This window comes from Miniopterus schreibersii, assembly GCF_964146895.1.
Source record: "Miniopterus schreibersii genome assembly, chromosome: 8".
Taxonomy (NCBI): domain Eukaryota; kingdom Metazoa; phylum Chordata; class Mammalia; order Chiroptera; family Miniopteridae; genus Miniopterus; species Miniopterus schreibersii.
The window spans coordinates 58,647,322-58,661,477 of NC_138109.1; positions in this window are offsets into that span (position 1 = coordinate 58,647,322).

The following is a 14,156-nucleotide window of genomic DNA, read 5'->3' on the forward strand; positions in this document are numbered from 1 at the left end:
TAAAAATGTAGGGCACAATAAAGCCTCAAATTTGATAGGAAACAGTAAAACCATTTCTACACACATATATTGCTTCCTTCACATTGCAATTCTTACTCTTGCACAGGAATATTATATCCCAATTTTTTTCTAAATTCTGAAACATGATAGAAAATTCTACATAACAAAACATGAATCAGATTCACAAATCATAAAACATAAATCACAATTCTATTTATTCTGTGATAGTTAATACACTGCAAATCTTTCCTTAGGACAGAAACTAAAATAAAAGAAATTATATGAGCGCCATCTTGTGGAGAAATCCAAATTACCAAATCAGATTATGTCCCTCCAATTTTCAGTTCTCCCTGATGTGGGACGAGAAACGCCGGAATATATAGATGGAGGAATGTTTCCATTTGCACCTTTTGACAAAATGCTACCAAGAGGCCTACATTTGTGTATATCTTATGTTGTGAGGTTTTTCATTGTTTTAGTTACTGTATTTTTCCCCTTTCCATCTGTTTAATTGCCCTCTTCATTTTTCTCAATGTATTAATCACATAGTCACCAACAAAAAGAAATAGTAAAATAGAAACAAATTAGTATGGATCTTTAAATGTCTAAAACAATTTTTGACTATATGAATCATAGAAGCCTAGGATAACAGGGTGGGTGACAGAAGGGAGTCACTCAGAAATATGCTAACGGTGTCTTGAACACTTAACAATTTCAGAACCTGAAAACAAGTTCTGATAAAGTATAAATGAAAATGCTAATCATGTTTCTATATTATCCAAATGCTAATCATGTTTCTGTATTATCCAAAAAGTAACAAATCAAATGTTGCCTTTCTAGTCTTAGAAGAACTATATAATTTTAAATAACAACAAAAAGTTTGCAAAATTAAAACTCACCAGACCACTTTTATATGGCTTTGCTACCTAATAATTTAAGTAGAAATCTTAAGGCTACCATGTCTGTTTGAATTCTTTATTCTAAAGAAAGTGCAAAACAATGATAAAACTACAAATTAAAAATATTTGTTTCAGCCCTAGCTGGTTTGGCTCAGTGGTTAGAGCATCAGCCACTAGGACTGAAGGGTCCCAGGTTCAATTCTGGCCAAGGGTATGTACCTCCGTAGCAGGCTCAGTCCCTGGCCCTGGTCGGGGTGCATGCAGGAGGCAACCAATTGGTGTGTCTCTCTTACATCGATGTTTCGCTACCTCTCTCTCTCTCAAAAGCAATGGAAAAAATACCAAGGATTAAAAAAAAAATTGTTTCAGAAATTACTTCATAAACTAACTGAAAAATCTCCTATATAAAGAGGGGAAGGGAGAGGGGAAAAGAGATAGAAATATCAATGATGCGAGTCATTGAGGGGCTACCTCCTGCACACCCCCTGCTGAGGATCAAGACCAAAACCAGAGCATGTGCCCTGACTGGGAACTGAACTACAATCTTCTGGATCATAGGTCAATGCTCAACCACTGAGCAATGCCAGCCAGGCAACAGTAAATATTTTTTTAAAAACTTCTGATTTGATTTCTAGTTCTGGCATAAAAGAAAATATAACTTGTTTGAGTTCAGAATAAAAACATTATGCATTATTTTAGCTCTGATACACTCCTATTAAAGAAAACACCCCTAATCTAAAATTCTCCATCCCCATAGTGTACATTATTTTTTGATAGCAATAATTGATAACTGGAATTATATTACATGTTTAATTGTTTATCTAGCTCCCTCTAGATTGAGCAGGGACTTTTTGCCCACAAATGTATTTCAATAACCCAGGACAGTGCCTGGCTCATAGTAGGTGGTCCATAAGAATTTATTGTGGAATAAATGCATTTGCAATGATCAGTTTATAAAAATAATTTTAAATAAAAACAATTTCCATCAACTCTGATATTTAAAATTCTACCCCCAAACCTTAAAGTTCAGTTTTAAAATGTGAATTTTTCTCTAGGTCAGTATTCATGTAATCAAATCATGAACGTTCTAAAAGACCATGAATTTGAAACTTTCATTATGTAAATAAATATTTTTTGAAAACACAGGCCCTACAAGGGACCTTACCTCATTTCTATATGAGTTTGTGACTGTAGGAGATGCTAGATTTTTAATTCATTAGAGTTTTAGGTTATGAGTCAGATCTTGAGTAAATTTCCACTTGGATTATTTTTTACAAAGTTTTCATTTAAGCATGTGGTATAAAATTACATTGCAACAATTATTTTATGCTTATGTGTTTGCTTTGGCTCTGATCACTCTTAAAATACTTAAACTCCCTGTGACTACATAATTTGTTGTCTGGTGAGATGACCGGCATCTTATCTAATTATCTTAGTGACAATTCAGAATTTTCTTACATTTTATAATCTGTACTACATAAAATGTTCAGATCTATTAGTTACCTTTACAATGTTTATTCTCAGAAACATACTCCTTATTTCAAGAATGCAGAAACCCTCCTATAAAATACTGACTTGCCAGAAATCGGTTAGTCTCTGAAGAAATCGAGACCAACATCCATTGGAAAAACCAACCATCACAAATGAATCTGATGACTGGGAATTTGACAAAGTAAGAGAATAAACATGGGAACAAATCACCCGAGTCTCTGAGTCTCGGGCCGGGAGTCCACCCAGTTGGGGCCTCCGGTCCCCACCACCTCCCCCGGGGCACCCAGAGGGCCGGAAGGCTCTAGCTGGGAACCGAATCAGGACCTGAAGCAAAACTACCCCTCTGGATTTCCTGAGGAGTATCCTACATCCAAGCAAGCCCATTCCGGACTCGCGGCCACAAGGCAGGAGCCTTCTGGGCCCTGCGTGCGGCCCAACACCCGGCGGTCGCTCGGGTCACCGCGCCGAGGCCTCGGTTCCCACCGCTGTCAAAAGAAACGGCTCCGGCACACGCGCAGGCCCCACCAGCCCTCGCTCAGGGGCAGCACGCCGGGAGTAAACACAAGGGGCTCCGGGAGCCACCAGAAAGGGGTCAGCGGGCTCTGGGGCGCCCCGCGGCCTGCAGTCCAGGCGAGCGCGAGCCGCGGCCCAGGCCTCGCCGGCTTCTGACAGGAATGCGGCCGAGGGGCGGCGCCAGGGGCGGGAAGTCCGCTGTTGACAACTCACCGCCCGGTCTGCTCTCGCCCAGGAGCCCGCTTCAAAGAGCTACTGCCTGGAAGGCTGCCCTGTCTCCACCTCCCCGCAGGTCCGGTTCTCGGGTCCTGACCTACCTAGACGTCCAGGCCCCAGTTCCCACCTTCCCCAGGGGACTTCCGGATCCTGGGTGTCACTTCCTGCGGGAGGTCAGAGAGGAGCGCCTGGTCACCGGCCCCTCGGGAACCCCAGCCTCGCTAAGCCCAGTTCCAAACAATGGATCCTTCAGGATCCCCCGAGGTTTCCCTTCCCACCTCTCCTTTTTTCTCCGAAAGTTTATAATTAGCCTTTAATGCGGCGTTGGCAGTATATGGGCAGTCTATTAAATATGAATCCTGGTAACCTCTATGAGGACAAGAGTCTCAAGGTCTGGGTGGCTCTGATTAAATGTTTTTGCTAAATGTTGAAATGTAGCACAGCATTTTGCAGAGGCAGCTGTAAACAGGATGAGCTTGGCCAGAATTGCAACCCAACTGGGTAAGTGTAGCCAATTGCAAAGAAGAAATCAACATGCGATGAACCAAACAGTGTGTATAAGTAATGGCTAAGCCTCTCTTCCTGGAGATAGAGCTTTGTATGTGACTCCCCCATCTTTTTACTTGCAAGTAAATAAATAAAACTACCTAGACAACCACTTCTATAGACCAGTGATTTTCAACCTTTTTCATCTCCTGACACATAAGCTAATTACTAAAATTCTGCGGCACATATTTTTTTACTGATCTGACAAAAACAGGTATAATTTTGATTCATTCAGTGGTGTTGGCTGTCGTTCTTTTGTCATTTTTTTATTTGACAATCTAAGGGATAAAGAGGTCAGTGCCCCTGATCAAATAGTCAGGTATTGGCATATTTTAAAAATTCTTGCGGTGCACTGGTTGAAAATTGCTGCTGTAGACAACCACATCTGGTTCTTGAATGAAACACCCCAAGGGGTGAACCCCTTGAGTTCTGTAATGCCTCTATTCTACTTTCCCTCTCTACAAATTTGCCTGTCCTAGGTACCTCATAAGTAGAATCATACATTATTTGTCCTTCAGTGTCTGGCTAATATCAGTTAGCGTAATGTTTTCAAAGTTCATCCATGCTGGAGCATGGATGAGAATATCCTTTTTAAGGCTGAATATTCTATTATATGTATATACCACATTTTGTTTTTTAAACATTCTTTTTTAATCCTCACCCAAGGACATGCTCATTGAATTTTAGAGAGAGGAGAAGGGGGGGCAGAGAGAGAGAGAGAAGAGAGAGATGTCAATTGGTTGCCTCCCACACTCGACCCAACCAGGCAGGGTATTGAACCCACAACCTGGGTATGTGCCCTGACTGCGAATCACACCCACAACCTTTCGGTACAGGATGACACTCTAAAAAACTGAGCCACACCAAACAGGGCCACATTTTGTTTGTCCAACCATCTATGGATAGACGTTAGTGTTGTTTCCAGTCTTTTGGCTATTGTGACTAATGCTGCTATAAACATTGGTATACAAATATCTGCTGTGTTGGAGTCCTTACTTTCAGTTCTGTACATCTATACCTAAGAGTGGAATTTTGAGTCATATGGTAACTCTAAGTTTAATTTTCTAAAAAAAGACCAAACTGTTTTCCACAGTTACTGTATGACTTTATATTCTCACTAGTAGTATAGGAGGGCTCTAATTTATTTACATCCTTGTCAACACTTATTATCTTCCTTTTTTTATTTTATTTTATTTTTTTACAAATTTTAGCCATCCTGTAGGAGTAGATGTGAAGTGGTATCTCATTGTGATTTTGATTTGAGCATTTTTTGACTGAAAGGAATTTACAATGAGTGACTAATGTTGAGCATCTTTTCATGTTCTTAATGGTCATTTGAATATCTTCTTTGAAGAAATGTCTGTTCAAGTCCTTTGCCAGTTTTTTGTGTTATTTATCTTTTTTACTGAACCATAGTTTTTAAATATTCTCAATATTAATCACTTGTCAGATATACAATTTGAAAATATTTTCTCCCATTAAATATATTGCCTTTTTGCTTTCTTTTTTTTAAAAAAAATCCTCACCCAAGGATATGCTTATTGATTTTAGAGAGAGGGGAAGAGGGAGAGAAAGAGAACACCTATGTGAGAGAGAACATAGATTGGTTGCCTTCCATACATGCCCTGACCAGGGATTAAACCTGCAACCTGGGTATGTGTCCTGACAGGGAATGAGACCCTCAACTGTTATCAGTGGGGTGTCCTTTGTGTCTCCACCTGTTGCTGGTGGAAGTGGAGTTTCACCACTTGGAGTGCTGCGGGAACAAGGATTTCCTGAAGCTCCCCCATCCCCCGTGGGAGGATGAGGTACTGTGGAAAGCTTTCCCTCAAGGTCCTATCTCCCTCCAATCCATCATGGAAAAAGTCCCATTTTTTATTCAGCAGAGATAGGATTAAAGCCACTGCCCAGGGTTTCTGTTCCATGTTAAAGCACAGTCCAGTCCAACATCTGGCTAGCTTAGCTTATGTTCCCAGCTGCAGTCCATTGCATGTAGGGACCACATGGCTATGGGCCATGCAGCTTCCAGGGTCACACAGCATGGGTGATTGCATGTCACAGAGCAAGTAAGAAACAGGAGCACAAGCAGCAAGAATAAGAGAGAATTCTTTGTCTCTGGGGGTTTTAACTAGGAGCTTTTATCCAATTAATCCTTCAGGATTTTACACGCTTGCAGTAGCTCCACCCCCACTAGTCAATGATTTTGTTTCCCGGTTAGAATGAAAGGCAAGCACCTTCTCTACATCACCCCACTTTATTGTGCATGCACCCCATCTTCCCCTTTATTAGACCCCTTCCCCCAGTGATTTGCAGGGAATGGATCTGTGGTGACCTGGGGAGTGTCAAGTTGCAGCTTCCTGGTGAAGTTGCCCTGATGACCATGATTATAATGTCTGGCCCCTTTTTTGCTCCCTTTCTATTATTAATATTAGCTAGCTAATTACAACAGTAACACAACCATTCAGTATACAGGATGATGTTCCAACCAACTGAACCACACCAGCCAGGGACTTTTTGCTTGCTTTCTTTTTTTATTTGTTAATCCTTCCCTGAGGATATTTTTTCCATTGATTATTAGACAGAGAGAAAGGGAAGGATAGAAGGGGAGGTGGAGGGAGTTCAGGAGAGGTAATACATAATATGGAGAAAAGACTAAGAAGAACATGCTGTCTCTTTTCAAATATTTGAGGGACACTTGTAGTGGAACAAATAATTTATGCATGCATTTATTGGCATGGTTTCAGAGTGCAGAACCAGCACCACAAAATTAGGGTCATTACTGACTGAAAAATAGATTTCAGCTATGAAGAACAATATGAAAAGGTCTTCACAATTTTTCTTGTCAAATGTATTGATAAATAACTTATGTACAATAAACTGCATCCATTTATCATACACAATTCAATGGGTTATGATAGTTGGATATATCTGTAAAATCACCATCTTAAAAAAGTGGAGAATATTTCTGGCATTCCTAAAATTCTTCCTTCCCTTTACAGTCAATCCCTCCCTCTGCTCTTGGCCACAGGCAACCACTGCTTTTTGTCACTGTAGCTTGCGTTTTATATAAATGGAATCATACATCATACACTTTTTTGTATCTGGTTTCTTTTACTCAGACTAATGATTTTCAGGTTCCTTTCTATTGTTTTGTTTTTTGGTGGTTTATTACCTTTATATGCAGAGTAGTATCCTATTGTGTGGATATACCACATTCTGTTTAGCCATTCAACAGTTTATGAACATCTGAGTTGTTTATAATTTTAGATTATTGTGAAGAAAGCTGCTGTGAACATTTGTGTAAAAGTTTTTATGTGTACATGGTTCATTTTTCTTGGGTATATGCCTAGGAGTAGAATTAATAGATTGTATGGTAGATGTTTAACTTTTTAAGGAAGTTCCATACTGTTTTCCAAAATGGTTGTACCATTTTACACTCCCTCTAGCAGTGTTCCATCCTCACCAACACTTGTTAATGTCAGTCTTTTTCATTTTACCCTTTCTAATGGGTATAATGATATCTTGTTATGGTTTCAATTTGTATTTCACTAATGACTAATAAAGTTGAGCATCTTTTCATGTACACGAATTAGACATATTTTGTGAGATGAGATGTTATTGAGTTGTCTTATTGTTGAGTTGAAGAAATCTTTATCTATTCTGAATATGTCAGTCCTTTGTCAGATATACGATAGAGAATATTTTCTTCCATTCCGTGGTTTGCCTTTTTCTTTTCTTTTGATCCTCACCCAAGTATATGTTTTTATTGATTTTAGAGAGAAAGGAAGGGAGAGAGAGAGAGAGAGAAAACATTGATCTGTAGCCTCCTTTACCCACCCCGACTCACCTGGGATCAAACATGCAACCTGGGTATGTGTCCTGACCGAGATCTTGGATGAAGCTCCAACCGAGCCACATCAGCCAGGGCACCTTTTTATTTTTTTAATGGTGCTTTTCAAAAAGAAACTATTTCATTTTGATAAAGTCTAAATTTTAAATTTTCTTTTATGATCATGAGTCTTGTGTCCTAAGAAATCTTTGTCGACTTGGAGTCTATTTTATTTTCTAATAGTTTTACAGTTTTAGCTTTTACCTTTAGGTCTACAATGCATTTGAGTAAATTTTGATATTGTGTGAAGTATGGGTTGTTTGTTTTTGTCCATATGGATATCCAGTTTCTAGCCGAGCTTGTTGATTTTTTCTTTCCCATTAAATAGTCTTGGGCACTTTGCTGAAAAACAATTGGACATGTATGCATAATTCTATTTATAGACTTTCTAATTCCATTAATGTATATCTATTTTTATCTTATATGCATATTTATATTTTAACTGCATCTTTATATTTATTATTATTATTTTTTAAATATACCTTTTTATTGATTTCAGAGAGAGGAAGGGAGAGGGAGAGAGAGAGATAAACATCAATGATGAGAGAGTCACTGATCAGCTGCCTCCTGCGTGCCCCCGACTGGGAATCGAGCTGCAACCCGGGCATGTGCCCTAACTGGGAATCCAACCGTGATCTCCTGGATCCTAGGTCAATGCTCAACTGCTGAGCCATGCCCGGCCGGGCGCATCTTTATATTTAAAGTACATCTCTGGTAGTCAGCAGATGGTTAGTTCTGCTTTTTAATCCATTCTAATAATTTTTGTTTTTTCATTGGATTGCTTAGTCTATTTACACTTAATGTAATTGTTGATATGGTTATATTTAGGTCTACTATTTTATTAATATTTTGCGTCTCATCTCATTTTTTTGTTTCTCTCAGTTCCTTTTCCTGTCTTCTTTCAGATTATTTAAATATTTTTTAGATATTTATTTTAATGTCTCTGTTTTATAACTCTTAACATCTTAACATTTTTAAGTGGTAGCTTTAGGTATTACTGTATACCTTCTCTATGCCACCTCCTTCCACTGTGACTGTGTGGGCCTTGGAACAAAACATCCAAAAAAAAAAAAAAATGAGGAAGTTTATTCCAGTTATAAAATTAACAAGGTCTGAGGATCTAATGTACTGCATGGTGATTATAGCTAATAATACTGTATCATATACTTAAATGTTTCTAAAAGAGTAGATTTTAAATGTTTTCACCACAAAAAGGAAATGGCAGTTACGTGACAGGATGGAGATGTTAGCTAATGCTATGGTGGTAATCATTTTGCAGTATATCAATGTATCAAAACGTGTTGTACACCTTAAACTTATGCAATATTATTTGTCAATTATATATAATAAAGCTGGGAATAAGTAAATAAGGAAGTTTGTTCTAGTCACAAGGTCCAAGTTTTGCCTTAAAAATTCATCTGCCTTTGCTCAGTCTCCAGAATCCTTAGGTAGTCAGGTTTTTCTGTATTTTGTCCAGAGTATTACTATTGTTTTTCATGAGAGTATTTTTGTAAAAGTATTCTCACAATACTGTTGTTAATTTATATTTTAATCTTCTTTGTTTTATGAATTGGGATATTAGCTCCATGCACGCAGGCGTTACCCATTTTGTTTGCTGTTCCATCCCAGAGCCCAGCACACTGTAGGCTCTCAGTGAAAATGTTGAACTGGTTAGTTAGTGACCCACGGAGATGTTTTTTTCCTTCGTCTCCTCCTTTTCTTGGTCAATTCAAGTCATATGCCATTTTCTCCAGGGCACCTTTTCCTGCTCTCCTGATGGGCCAGGCTCTCCTTTTGTCTGTCCCCTGTTATGACACCCTGTACTTCTCTTTCTTCACACACTTACCTACATACTATTTTACAATAATAATAGTTATTATACAATGTAATTATTTGATATCAATCTCCCAGGTAGAATGTAACCTCTGCAAGTACAAGGACCAAGTCTGTCTTAACTTTTTATTCTCTGCTATAATTCTAGTAGTTGGCCTGCTATTGTGCACAGGCAAGTGTCCAAAAAATTATTTTCTAAACGAGGCCTAGATTCCCTCTGCTGTTTATTAAAAATAGAAGTTATTATAGGCCAACAGTTTGATATCCTAACATCAAAAATCTCTCTAGATGTTTTCTGCTGCTTTCATCCTCTGGATTATTCGGTGAACATTCTCTACCAGATAGCCTGGCGTAGAAAGGGCTCCTTCATGACCCTTACCCAGACTGGCTGAATCAGAAGACTCTCCTCAATTGGAACTCAGGAGGCTATGCTGCGAAGAAATTCCGCGAGTGACTGGTGCGGTGCTGAGTTTGGCACACTTCTTTGGACCACATTCACGACGTTGCTGCTTCTTTCTCTCTCTGCACTCTGTAATTTTTGTAACACTGCTCTGGGTCCAGTTTCTCTCATCATCCTGCCATGTTATGTTCTGCTTCTGCTCTCTCTCATTTTCTCTCTGCATTTTCTCTCTGGCCATCTGCCCTCCAAGGACAGCTGGAAGGCCACCCTGACTGACTAGTTAAGAACCTCATTAATCTCATCGTTATCTTTCTGGTCATGCTGACCACCCCAGCTACAGGGGCCACACACTGTCACGGCTCTTTGCTCCAACTTCAGAGACAGTGAAAAGGAAATAGCCTAAGATTTAGAGAATTTTGAACCAGGAAAACAGAATTTGCTGTCTATGTGACCTTCAAAATGTCACCTAACTGCTCTTTACTCCAGGTACAATACTACCTGTCATCCCTGTCTCAGAAGTGTAAATAATATCATGTATCACTTCAGAACTTTATAAACTATAAGTGGATGTGTAAATATTAATTATAATTAATAACCTCAACCATTCGACTATTTGCATGATGGGGACTATTTACACACCGTGATGTTTAATGAGAAAGGGCATCCTCTCTAACACTGCTTTGTTCCTTCTAAGAAATAAACCAACTGGCTAACCACTGTCTTCTCTGACTTCAAAATGTCCCATACCCTGTAGTTATGCTGCACAGTAAAATCTCTTGAACATTTTTGTGTCTTTCTGTTTTTCACTACCCTGTGGGTTACATAAACTTACCTTGGTAAAACTAATATTTTTCCAAGTAATGAAAGTAGAAAAATCTCAGGTTGTTCTTTTGAAAAGTGAAAAGTATTAATCTATTAGGTGAAATAATGACTTTCACCTCTGTTGCCATTGTCCTGCTCCATTTCTTCCTGACTTAACTGCCTTCATTTGCTGCCTTCCAATTCTTCCTTCACACTGCTATCAGGGGTCAGCAAACTATGGTTCATGGGCCAAAGCTGGCCCATAACATTTTACTGGAACGCAGCCACACTCCTTCATTTCCATGTTGTCTGTGGCTGCTTTGGTGTTACAACTCCAGGACTGAGTAGTTTTGAAAGAGATCACATGGCCTGTGTAATGGGTTGAATGATGGGCCCCAAAAAGATATATTCACCTCCAAATCCCTGGAATCTGAAAATGTTACCTTTTTGGGGAAAAGAATCTTTGCAGATGTGATTGGTTAAACAAAGGATCTTGAGATGAGATCACCCTGGATTATCCAGGTGGGCCCTAAATTCAATGTTAACTGTTGTTATTAAAGATACACCAAAAAGAAAAAACAGAGGAGAAGGTAATGTGAGGATGGAGGCAGAGATTGGAATAATGTGGCCACAGGCCAAGGAAGGCAAGGAATGCCTGGAGCCACCAAAAGCTGGAAGACTCAAAGAACAGAATCTGTCCCCTAGAGCCACTGGAGGGAACATGGCCCTACTAATATCTTGATTTTGGTCTTCAGGCCTTCAGAACTGTGAGAAAATTAATTTCTGATATTTTAAGCCACCAAGGTTGTGGGAATTTTTTACAATAGTGTTAAGGAAATTAATGCAGCACACAGTTCTAAAATATTGACTATCTGGTTCTTAAGGACAGTTTGCTGAGACTTCAGGTTTTTTACTTATTTTCTGTCCCAGGACCTCATTCAGGATACCATATTACATTTAGTCATCATGTCTCTTTTCATCTCTTTCCTTTTTTTTTTCTTTTTTCCTTCTTCCCTTATTGTTTCTGGGCATATAAACAAGCACAGCTTTTCCTTCAAAAGCCTAGAGAGGAAAACTGAAAATGAAAATTAACAAATTAAAAAACTAGATAATTAATGATAGCCCTAGCCAGTTTTGATCAGTAGTTATAGTGTCGGCCCTCAGACTGAAGGATCCTGGGTTCGATTCCGGCCAAGGGCACGTGTCTCGGTTGTGGGTTAGATCCCCAGCCCTGGTGGGGGGGGGGGGGAGGGAGGGGAGGTGCAGGAGGCAACCAATCAATGCGTCTCTCACATTGATGATTCTCTCTCTCTCCCTTCTACTCTCTCTGAAAAGCAATGGAAAAAAATCCTTGGGTGAGGATTTAAAAAAAATAAAAATAAATATTGTTATGATAAATCCTAAGAAGAGCATGAACAGTGGGCAGACAGAAGCCACGTTAAAGAGAGCCATAGTAGGAAGTAACTAACTCCATCTGAGGTGATTTTTGTTTGTTCGTTTGTTTTTTAAAGATTATTCTTAGTGGGGGTAAAAATGGCAGCAGAAGTACCAGTAAAGGAAACTATTGCAATAGTTCAGGTTAGAGATGATGGTGGCTTGGATTGAGCTGGTGCAGAAAAGATTTTGGAATTAGAGATATTAACCATATCCCAGATATATTTTGAGGTATTAACAAGGGGAATGTTGATAAATGTAGATGTGGAAAATGAGGAACAAAGTACAGTTAATCACTGACTTCTCAGTATAGATCTTCCATACCCAAGCCATATAGTCACTTATCACTCTTCATATTTGCCATGAGAGCCAAGGTCTCAAGCTCTTACATGTTTTGAACCCTCTCGCTAAATGCCCTCTTCTCCCCCAGTCATCTCACTGGTAAATAATTCCTCCTCAATATTCTGTTCTCTTTAATATTCCTCACTGCCTCTGGGAAGCCTTCCACTCCTTTGCCTTCGTATTCCTCCCTCCACTGTACCTCCCTGCGTTAGGGGCTTCCACCCCTTCTCTTCCCATAGAGCTTGTACATCCTTCAGTGCCAGCTTGCAGCGCTCTGTATTGTGCTGTTATGATTTACTTAATATCTGTTCCTCGAAGGCATTGTGTCATATTCATAGTATAGTCCCTGGCAGAGAGGAGTAAATTAATGTTTAATTGATCAAGTCTATAATTTCTCAAAAACAGAAAAAAACATTACTTATAATTTTCATATAAGAAAGCCATTTGCAAAGTAATCACTGGCAAATCTAAAATATAACTAATGTCACCCACAATGTAATTACAACTTCTGATCTTTTGCAAACACATTCCCTTTCAATCTAAAATATATTTCATAGAACTCTCTATTGAGAGACATATGTAGCAAAGCCATGTTATTTGTAGTTTCAGCTTTCATTTTTTAATTCCATTATTCTTTTATTTTTAAGTAAGAACCATAGTCTCCATTTCTTTTTTTAAATTTTTATTTATGTTTTTTTGAGAGAGAAAGAGACACTGGTTTGTTGTTCCACTTATTTATGCGTTCTTCGGTTGATTCTTGAATGTACCCTGACTGGAGATTGAACCCCCAACTTTGGCGTATCAGGATGATGCTCTAACCAACTGAGCTACCTGGCCAGGGCCATACTCTCCGTTTCTAAAAGTATCACTAATGTAAGTCAAAGAACTAAAGCCCTAAACTTTTCTTAATTGAAAGTTTATGTGGATGTTCTTAAACATATTGTGTGTATGTGTGTTTCCATTCCTTTTCTTTTTGAATACTCTCTTCTATTTCATTTCAACAAAATTAGGTTATGGTTATATAACTTAATCAGCTTGATTTATAAATTTAATCAGCTCACACTGATTATGGAGATGTTTCCTTCTTATAAAGATACTAGCCTTGTATTTATTTTCGTATTAGAAACATGTTCACAAGTTGGTTATATTTTTATAAATAATAGACACTGCATTTCTTAAGATCAAGAGCAACTTTTAACAACTATGCCTTGTTCAACTTTTTACAGGTTCCTTTCAAGAGCTTCTCAGGAAAAAAAAAAAAAATGATGTTCTGCTTGGTCTTGTCTTTTTATCTACTGTAGCATATTGTAGTATAAAGCACTTCAAAAATCTGAAGTTTAGGTTTTACAAATGTAGCTATTTTCCAAAACTTTCATCTTAAAATGCCAGCTAATTCTCTATAAAGAGGCACTCTAGAAATCTTAACTCCAGAGTGGGAGTCAGGAAATTATGGCTTATTTCCAGACCACAAAGACTCAGAGTTGGTTACTAGACTTACGCACTATAAATAGCTTACTATTTATTCCTGTTATATGTAGGATACTATTGCTTAAATTTACTTGTTAACTTGCGTCAATAATACCAATTTTGACATATAAACTCCTAGAAGTCAGGATCTAATTCTGTTGAAAATATCCTTTTTTATATTTTGGATACTGATATGTGTATCTGTGGATGTTTTAAAAGTAATATTTAATGACAATATGGCAGCTTCCAAAAGTTCCTTCTGGGAAAATTCTTTCCCCCCTAATATCATCAAACATAGATAAGATAGTTCGATGAGCCATATTCA